Consider the following 10,689-nt stretch of genomic DNA (forward strand, 5'->3'; position numbering starts at 1 on the left):
CCCCACAAAGCCCTAGTTCCTTCCAGATTTTCTTTTTTCTTTTTTTTTTTTTTAACTTTTGTTTGAGGGTACATGTGAAGGTTTGTTACATAGGTAAACATGTGTCATGGGGGTTTGTGTGCAGATCATTTCATCATTCAGGTATTAAGCCCAGTACCCAATAGTTATCTTTTCTCTCTCCATGCCCCCCCATCAAGTAGACCCCAGTGTCTGTTGTTTCCTTCTTTGTGTTCATATGCTACCATTTAACTTCCCCTCCCCTCCCCTCCCCTCCCCTCCCCTCCTCTCTCCTCTCCTCCCCACACCTCCCCTTCCCTCCCCTCCCTCCCTTCCCTTCCTTTTCTGATCAAAGACCTTTATTCTGGTCCTCATCGTGCGGTAAGCCACTTAAGCAGAACACTTTCTTCATCTCTGCTCCAAGCAGCAGCGGCTGCATCCAGGCCTGACTGGAAGACGGACACACGTTGTGGAAGATCTTGTAGGGAAAAGCCAACGGTTGAGATCGAGGCTTATACCGGTGTGAGTGAGGGTAGAACAGGAAGAGTATGTATGCAAGTGCCAAGACTGTTCTTCTCAACGCTGAAGCCTGCGGAGAGGGGCGAGCTGAAGGATGCAGATGAAGGCCGGGAACCTGCACTGCTGAGCAATCGACCCGAAGTACCTTCCAAAAAAGCAGATTCATCCACAGCTTCTATTGCATTATCCAAATCTCTCCTCTGGAGGGTTTTCCTGTTTACCTGTTGAGCACAGCAGTAGGCATCTTTTGCAATGGTCTCCACACACAGTTCCCTGGCTCAGGCCAGAATGACTGTTCTCTGTCCCGCCCGTGTCTCGTTGGGGTCAGCCTTCGCCAAGGCCTTCGCTGGCGCCCGAGGCAGCCTCGAGGGACGAGCCCCAGGCACTCTCGTCGGGGCTTGGGGCTGTGGGACCTATGCCTCCCCACCAGGTCACCCCTCCACTGCTTCCAGCTGCCCCTGAGTGCGCTGCCCGGCCACCTATTGTGTTTAGAAAAAGAAAGTTACCATTTTATCAGTTTATCTGTTTTTGTGTGTGCTTGTTTTTATTTTGTTTTGTTTTGTTTTTTAGACAGAGTCTCTCTCTGTGGCCCAGGCTGGAATGCAGTGGCGCAGTCTCTGCTCACGGTATTCTCCGCCTCTCGGGTTCAAGCGATTCTCCCACCTCAGCCTCCTTGAATAGCTGGGGCCGCAAGTGCATGCCACCACTGCCGGCTAATTTTTTTTTTTTCTTTCTGTAGAGACGGGGATCTCTCTGTATTGCCCAGGCTGGTCTCGAACTTCTGGCTTCAAGGGATCCGCCTGCCTCAGCCTCCCAAAGTGCTGGGATTACAGGCTTAATCCCACTGCAACTGGCCTGAATTAATTTTACTGTGTATATTTGAAGTTTACAGCATGATGTTATGGGATACATATATTAATAGTAAAATGGTTGCTTCAGTGAAGCAGATGAACGTATCTGTCATCTCACAGATACTTCTGTTTTGTAACAAGAGCTGCCAAAATCTACTTGTTTAACAAAAATCCCTAATACAACACAATTTTATTAACTATATCCTCACATTATACATTAGCTCTCTAGACTTGTTCATCTTACATCCTTCCAGACCTTCGGATCCTCTCTTTGTCTTTCCCACTCTTCACCCGTTTCTTTCCCTCCTGGCACAGGTCCTGAAATGTCCTATTGCGTTACCTCAAAAGCTAGTCACAGGAGAACAATGATTTGCTTTGGCAAGACAAAGACAGTACCAAGTCATTGCATAATCTCCACTCACATTCGGAGTTCCTGAGCAGCTGCTCTGGAGGTGGATGAAAATAACCCATCATTTCAGTTTTTATAACCCATTCAGGTGAGAATACTATTTTTAGGGCACAATAATTTAAAAGCTCTTGCTGGCCTAGGGGGAAATATCTTCAACCCTTTAGAGAAATGAAGTGGGTTCTTGTCTTTTCTTTTCCGGCCAGTGTCCAGAAAGAGTTTTTTCTTTGTAGAGACATGAAATGATTCGCTGCTTACTTGCACTGAGGGTTTTAAAAACTGGTGCTAAAAATACTCAACTTAGAAAGTTTCAGACCATTGGAATTTAGGACACCTTCCAGCTTCATGGTCTTCATTTATCGAAATAAACTTAATGTCCCCTAATTTCACCTTGATTTTTTGGAGGTAAAAGTGATACCCTTTGAGTACTGTCAGATACATAAGGAATGAGGTTCTCTTAGTTTGTATTTCCCCAAAGCAGACCTTGAAGCAAGGATTTGGGGGCAAATAGTTTATTCAAGACCAAAGTGAGAGAGTGGGTAGGGGAGACAAGGAAGGAAGGAAAGCTAATAAAGCATATATTAATAAGAATACTTCTGCTGTAGGCAAATTTTGTTCTTGTTGTTGTTGTTCTTTTTGAGACTAAGTCTTGCTCTGTTGCCCAGGCTGGAGTGCAGTGGCACGATCTCGGCTCACTGCAGCCTCTGCCCTCCCTGGTTCAAGTGATTCTCCTGCCTCAGCCTCCTGAGTACCTGGGATTACAGGCGTGTGCCGCCATGCCCAGCTAATTTCTGAATTTTTAGTAGAGATGGTGTTTCGCCATGTTGGTCAGGCTGGTCTTGAACTCCACCTCAAGTGATCCGCCCACCTCGGCTTTCCAAAGTGCTGGGATTACAGGCATAAGCCACTGTGCCTGGCTGGCAAATGGGTTTTAATCCTGCTGAGAGTCTACTGGAACATGCCTCAAAAGTCTCCCACTGTGGGGTGACAGAGTTGAGGTATTTATATTCCAATGCCCATCCCTCAGTGATTGAGAGCTGCTCCTGGAACATTAACTACCTGACACTTCTGAACTACTCTGAAGTGGACTGATCAACTCCTACTCCAAGGACAGGGAGTGTGCTAGAACAGAGAGACATAGGAAGTCCTCCAGGTAGGCAAAGAACATATGGGTGGGGCACTGACAGCATCTGCTACAAGGGTCAAATTTGGGTTCATCAATGAACCATGTATTCCTCACTTAAGACATACAGTATGGTCATTTGGAAAACCATTTTTGCCTTGCAAAGTCTGTTTGCCTTTAATAAAGTAGCAGAAAATCCAGCTGTACGTACTAGCTGTGGAGCAAGCACAATGTGGAATTAAAGGCCTCATCATTTGCAATTCCCATCCCCCAACTCCAGCAGCACTAAGAGTAAATGAGATCACCCTCTCTCTTTAGTGTCAGCACAAGTCTGGGCAGAAGATGACACCACTGACACTCAAAAACTGAGACAGCAGCATTTGTGAGATACAGGAAAGAATAGGGCTCGGACTCCATCATTATATCTAGACAATGCAAGTAGCAATGCTAATTACCTATGATAGCCATGACAATTAAATCCAGTGAGTAAAAGATGTCCAGAATAGTGCCTGGTGCCCATATTAGAACTCCCGCAGACAAATATGAAGGCCCAAATATGTACTGTTTTAATTCTTCTGAAAAGAAAAAACACTTGTTTTTTTTTTCCTGTTTATAAAAATAAGACATATTTCTGGTATTTGTAGAAAATGTAGAAAATACAGAAAAAGATAAAGGGGAAAACTAGAATTCCATCTTATGATCTTTGATAAACATATATATATAAAAGTTTAAATATATAAATTTCAGCTCTTTTATAATATAATTGTATACTGGAACCAGTTGGATCTTTCTACATACAGCATATGGTTTTATTTCCTGTTTTTTTTGGTTTTGTTTTTGTTTTTTGAGATGGAGTTTTGCACTTGTCGCCCAGGCTGGAGTGCAGTGGCATGATCCTGGCTCCTGGCTCACTGCAACCTCTATCTCCTGGGTTCAAGCGATTCTCCTGCCTCAGCCCCTGCGAAGAGCTGGGGTTACAGGCATGCACCACTGCACCCAGCTAATTTTTGTATTTTTAGTAGAGATGGGGTTTCACCATGTAGCCAGGTTGGTCTTGAACTCCTGACCTCAGGTGACCCGCCTGCCTCAGCCTCCGAAAGTGCTGGGATTACAAGCATGAGCCACCGCATGCCTGGCCCGTATCCTGTTTTTCATATGGTGTATAATAGGCTGTATAATTAATTCTGTATGCCACTGAACATTCTTTGAAATATTGCTATTGTCCGAATCATATTTAATCAGCTGGATGTTCCATAAATCATTTGGTGATTCTTCTGTAAATTTCCATTTACGGTAACTGTGGTGAACACTTTTGTACTGACCACTTGGCATCTGAGTATTTAGTTGGGATGTACTCTCAGATGTGAGATTACAGAGTCAAAAGGTAAGAAGGCCAAAAGTCTGGGACTGAGTTGTAAGGGACCATCTCCTACCAGTGGTCTTCAGTGGAAATCTGTGACATACAGAGATGACTCCCCTTGGCTGTGGAGTTGCAGGCCAGATCTGCCACCATATAGAATCAGAGACCTCAAGCTTGTAGAAACCCTGGAGATTATCTCCCCCCACACCCTGTTTGCTTTTCTGATAAAGGAACTGAATTTCAAAGAGGCTAAGTCATTTGCAATTTTTGGCTATTATCTACCATTTCTTTTGGACACACATGTAAGCCCTTGACAAGCCTCTCTGAGAGAGCACAAATGGACCAGACTTGGCCAGGCCATCAGACTCTGGACTTGGGTTGTTTTTAGATATTAAATTACATCATGACACAGAAGATAGAATGGCTAGACAGCTGGCTTCCCCGCCAGAAGGGAGGATATGCTCTTCTAGTTCTCAGGAGCCTGAAAGGGTACCTCCTTCATCAGCTGACTACACATAAGATAAACTATCTTTTCCTACATTTGGAAGAACCACGAGGTTTGGTGGACTGCCTTGGAGCAAAAATAAACCTTCAGGAGAAACAGTCCACTGGGTGAGACTGAGTCAATAAAACCCACACTGGAAAGGGCAAAGTGCTTTTTTTTTTTTTTTTTTGAGACGGAGTTTTGCTCTTGTTGCCCAGGCTGGAGTGCAAGGGCGCGATCTCGGCTCACCGCAACCTCCGCCTCCTGGGTTAAAGCGATTCTCCTGCCTCAGCCTCTGAGTAGCTGGGATTACAGGCATGCGCCACCACGCCTGGCTAATTTTGCATTTTTAGTAGAGATGGGGTTTCTCTATGTTGGTCAGGCTGGTCTTGAACTCCTGACCCCAGGTGATTCACCCACCTCAGCCTCCCAAAGTGCTGGGATTACAGGCGTGAGCCACCGCGCCTGGCCAAGGGCAAAGCGCTTTTATGAGATTGGCTAGTTCTTTCCTTATTTATTAAATGGGGATTTGGACTCTTAGATATAGGATGTATTTTGCAGACATTGTCACAGCCGTACTTATATTTCCAAAAACATCAACCACTTTCTACAGCAAGCACCTGAGAAGTTTTATCTAAGAGCTTTCTCTAACTTCAGGAGTCTGAAGTTAGAGAAGCCTTGGTCAGGCCCATCAGGCTCTCCTCTACCAATTCTTTCTGGCATCAGCCCCAACTCACATCCTTTTGTTCAGGTCTGCCTCTTGGGAAACCCAACTGAAGACGATCTAGCCCTTTGAGAGTAATTGCAGGAAACCCTGATAAGAGAAACCAGTTAGTGTAGCAGATAACCATTGTTACAGATGTTAGATTCAGCAGACAAGCACATTCAAACCACTACTCTAACTGTTTTCCATGTGTTCGAAAAACTAGAGGGAAGATTGACCATGTGAAGAAGACATGGAAGATATTTTAAAAGCCCGGTGGAATTTCTCCAGATGAAACAGAAAAAGGGAAGCAACTCAGAAAAAATGCAGGCAATGGCTGCGGTGGAGAAGGATCCCAAGCTGAGAGGCAGAAGCCAAATTATAATTGTTACAATTAGGGTCAGGTACATAAAACAGGAAGAAAAATTAGCAGTAGCTTAAACAAGAGAGGTTATTCCTCTCTCATGTAAAATAAATTTTACAGTGCAAAGCTGAAGGGGAGAGTAAGAAACAATAAAGGAACCAAAAAGATCACCAATAAAGGAACAAGATTTATACTAGCATAACATTATCATCATGAGAAGTCTTAGAAATTCTGTCTCCTCTTTCTACAGAGGAAAGATGTAGTATATCAGAAACAGTGAAACTTCCCGAGGAGAACTATGAAAAGAGACTCTAAGATATCAGCTATTTAAGCAGCCTAAACACATCCAGTTCACATTTGATCAAAACCTCAGTGAGCTCCCACAAGAATGCTTTCAAGAAGCATGGAATAAATTTTGAGCAATAGAAAATAATACACTTTGGGAGGCCACAGTAGGAGGACTGCTTGAGGCCAGGAGTTCAAGACCAGCCTGGGAAACATGACGAAACCCCGTTTCTACGAAAAATACAAAAATTAGCCATGTGTGGTGGCATACACCTGTAGCCCCAGCTACTAGGGAGGCTGAGGTGGGAGGATTGCTTAAGCCCAGGAGTTAGAGACCAGCCTGACCAACATAGTGAAACCCCGTCTCTTCTAAAAATACAAAAAATTAGCGGGGTGTGGTGGTGCATGCTGTAATCCCAGCCACTCAAGAGTCTGAAGTAGAAGAATCACTTGAACCCGGGAGGTGGAGGCTGCAGTGAGCTGAGATGGCACCACTGCACTCCAGCCTGCATGACACAGCAAGACTCTGTCTTAAAAAAAAAAAAAAAAAGTGGCCCAGCGCAATGGCTCACACCTCAATCCCAGCACTTTGAGAGGCCGAGGCGGGCGGATCACAAGGTCAGGAGATCGAGACCATCCTGGCTAACACAGTGAAACCCCATCTCTACTAAAAATACAAAAAAATTAGCCGGGCATGGTGGCAGGCGCCTGTAGTCCCAGCTACTCAGGAGGCTAAGGCAGGAAAATGGCGTGAACCCAGGAGGTGGAGCTTGCAGTGAGCCGAGATGATACCACTGCACTCCAGCCTGGGCTACAGAGCAAGACACCATCTCAAAAAAAAAAAAAAAAAAAAAAAAAAAAAGAATATTCAAGTGATTACAGAGGTCATGACATTGATTGGCCCTGTTGTGAAGGAAATGTACTTCTGTCATCCCACTTGACTCAGCCAGGAGTAATATTTGCAAAATAATGTAAACTCTGTTTCTTGAATTTCAGCATTTAGGAATAACATGGATGGTTGAACCCATGGATACAGAGGGCCAACTGCACATACAATGAATGCTTGAAGTGCACTGACTTCAAGTGCACTTCAAGTCCTTGAGTAGCTGGGACTTCAGGCACCTGCCACCACTCACACTCACTGACTCTTTACAGGTGTGTATACTAGAGCAGCTATCACTCAGATGGAGACATAGAACATCACCAGCACCCCAAAACATTTCCTCATGCTCCTTCCCCATCAATCCACCTCTTCCTAGAAATAATCCCCATTCTAACTTCTATCACCATTGATCTGTTTTGCCTGTTCTTGATCTTCAGATAAATCAAAAAGTATATTTTCTTGTGTTTGTCTTTTTTCACCAAACATAATGAAAATTATTTCTATTGCTGCTACCTCAGTAGTTTATTCTTTTTATTGCAGTGTGGTATTCCATCATATGACTAGTCTAGAAACTGGGTTTTGCCATGTTGTCCATGCAGGTCTCAAACTCGTGAGCTCAAGCGATCCGCCCACCTCAGACTCCAAAGTGCTGAAATTATAGGCATGAGCCACTATGCCTGGTCAGCACTGGGGAGTTTCAAGAACTATTCCAGCAAAGGAGGGGAGCTTCACCACCGCTGCATGTCCTAGCCTTGGAAGTCAGGCAGCATTGCTTCTGTTGTGTTCTCTTTGTTACAAGTAAGTCACCAACACACCCAGATTCAAGGGTAAGGAAAATAAAATCTACCTTTTGGTAGGTGAGTGGCAATATGCTAGATGAGCATGTGGGAGATCCTTTGCAGCCAATTTTGGAAAAATACACTCAACCATGCTGTCCCATACCCACTATTTTTTCTCCATCGTCCTTTTTCTTATTGGATATTATCTTATTTATTTATTTGTGTTTAGTGAACCACCTCCCTTTATTGGAATATATGCCCTGAAATGGCAAAAACTCTCTCTGTTATTCTCTACCCTCTCACCAGTACCTGAAGGTGCTTGTACATAGTAGGTAATAAACATGTTGATTAAAATAGTAAAAATTTTGACCAGGCACCATGACTCTCACCTGTAATCCCAGCACTTTGGGAGGCCAAGGCGGGTGGATCATCTGAGGTCAGGGGTTCAAGACCTGCCTGGCCAACATGACAAAACCCCGTCTCTACTAAATATACAAAAATTAGCTGGGCATGGTGGCAGGTGCCTATAATCCCAGCTACTCAGGAGGCTGAGGCAAGAAAATCGCTTGAACCTGGGAGGCAGAGCTTGCAGTGAGCCGAGATCATACCATTGCACTCCAGCATGGGCAACAAGAGTGAAACTCCATCTCAAAAAAAAAAAAAAAAAAAAAAAGTAAGAATTTTGTATCAGGGAACAAATAGATGCCTCTGGTCAATAAACCAATTAATAGAACTACAAGAATATTTTTAGACATGTGGACCTAACCGCTTAAAGAACTGAAACCAGAATTAGTTTTAAGGAGTTGCCTGTAGGGTACAAGATGGGAAGAGGAAAGATAGGGCAGAGGGTTAGTGCCATTCTGTGGCATGTGTACGTATGACAGTTTGTTTTGTTTTGTTTTTGAGACAGGGTCTCGCTCTGTCTCTTAGGCTGGAGTGCAGTGGCACAATCTCGGCTCACTGCAACCTCTGCCTCCCGGGCTGAGGCAAGCGATCCTCCCACTTCAGCCTCCTTGAGTAGCTGGGACTTCAGGCACCTGCCACCACTCACAGCTAATTTTTTGTATCTTTTGTAGAGATGGGATCTTGCCACATTTGTAGAGATGGGGTCTTGCCATGTTGCCCTGGCTGGTCTTGAACTCTTGGACTCAAAGTGATCCGCCCACCTTGGCCTCCCAAATTCCCAAAGCTGCTGTCTTCTGCATCTTAACGCCCAACACCATGCCTGGCCCGTATGACAGTTTTTAAAATCCATGTACTTATATTTCTTAGATATTGAAAATTTGCTACCTGCACCTGCTGCGTTCCCACCCTCTGGAGACCTGGGAACCTGGCTGCAGCCTGGGAAGGCTGGAGAAGCAGATGGCAGCACCCACCAGCTCCTCTCCCTGTCCCACCTCTTCCCTGGGGAACCAGACCCTACCTGTGTGGTGGTGGGTGGGCTGATTGTCAAGACATGTGTCATATACATTTGTATCAAAAATAAAGAAGTGACTATGAAAAAAAAGAAAATTTGAAAAGATTAAATTTTTAAAAAGGTGATTGTAGAAAATGTGGAAAAACTAGAAGAGAATACAAAGGAATAAAGTATTATTTGTAATCCTGCCACCTAGAAAGAGCCACTGTAAACAGTTTGGTCTATTATCTTCTTGTCGAAATTAAAATAGACAGTTCTGTGTCTTGCCTTTCCCTTTTCCATTCATTAATTCTCTTTTTGATCTAGTGCTAAGAGTCATACTCATTAATTCTGTTATGAGGATTTGCACTGGGCCAGAAATGCTGCCTGACAAACGTATTTGACCTAAGGTTAAAAATTCTGTTAGTTCTTGTTTCTCCTGCTAGAGGACTGCATAATTATACCCTTTATCTTTTCCTCTCTCCACCCTTGCAGTCCACCCGCACAATCCTGCTTAACCCTCTCTTAACCCTGCTCTCTTCCCCTTGTTCAGGGACTGCTTGAGCCCATCATTATCTCGTTCTCCTCAGCCACAGGACAGCAGTGTGTGTCTTTTTAAGCTATGGCCACATAACAAACTACCCAAAACACAGTGGTTTAAAACAACAAGGACTGTACTATTTTTCAAAATTCTATGGGTCAGGAATTTGAACAGGGCACAGCTCCATCATATCTATTCCATATGCTGTCTGCTGCAGCTTAACGCCCAACACATCTGAAGTCTCAACTAGGATCACTGGAAAGACCAAGGACAAATGAGACCCCTTAAATTGAGGTCATGTGTCTGGGGCTTTGCTCACACTGTCATCTGAGTGCTGGTGTGTTCTCTCCAGCGGGGTAGTCTGCCTTCTTACAAGGCAGCTTGGGGCTCCCAAGAGCTTAGACCTTGAACTGTGATGGCATTCCATTGGCTAAAGCAAGTCACAGGCCCAGCCCAGAGTCGAGAGGAAGGAAGCACACAGGGTACAAACACCAGGAGGCGTGGGACGCTGGTGGCCACCAATATATCCGACTACCACGCATCAGATGGACTGGATTCCAGATCCGGTCTATGGGCTATATTGCCTTGGCTTGATTTCTTCACTTCTCTTAGCCACCATTTCCTTTCTTATCTGTAAAATAATTAGGATATCATTTCTCCCGGGCAGAATCATTGTGTGCATTCAATTATGCATTGTGCCTGGAACCTTCGCTGCATGAGATTTCATAGATTTCTAATTTCAAGCATTAGAAAGGCATGTAGACTGTAAACCTGATGGGACCATGAGAACATAAGCTCCTGGCAACCTGAAAAAAATCTTTGGGAGAGCTTCAGACTTCCAAGGAATCAGAAGTTGGAGGCAACGGTGTTTAAATCTCAAACAAAAAAAATGATCCCAGTGAAAAAAATAGATAATATTATATGGTTGCAGGAGTGCAGAAGTTTTTCTTCTTTTTTTCTCCATCTTGACTTTTTTCTTCTCTTTAGCAATCTCTTGC

General features: G+C 44.2%; 1 long non-coding RNA gene across 2 annotated transcripts; it reads left to right on the forward strand.

Annotated features, from left to right (window-relative positions):
• The first annotated feature begins 1,505 nt into the window (after nucleotides 1-1,505).
• Nucleotides 1,506-9,329, forward strand: LOC109026223 (uncharacterized). 2 transcript variants are annotated; one of them, XR_002005184.3, is made up of 4 exons: nucleotides 1,506-1,864; nucleotides 7,089-7,247; nucleotides 7,575-7,773; nucleotides 9,027-9,329. It is a non-coding gene; the product is annotated as an uncharacterized lncRNA (long non-coding RNA). The 2 variants fall into 2 exon arrangements; XR_008678530.2 differs by lacking the exon at nucleotides 1,506-1,864 and adding an exon at nucleotides 4,190-4,280.
• The last annotated feature ends 1,360 nt before the right edge of the window (nucleotides 9,330-10,689 follow it).

This window comes from Gorilla gorilla, chromosome 2 (genome assembly GCF_029281585.2).
Source record: "Gorilla gorilla gorilla isolate KB3781 chromosome 2, NHGRI_mGorGor1-v2.1_pri, whole genome shotgun sequence".
NCBI lineage: Eukaryota > Metazoa > Chordata > Mammalia > Primates > Hominidae > Gorilla > Gorilla gorilla.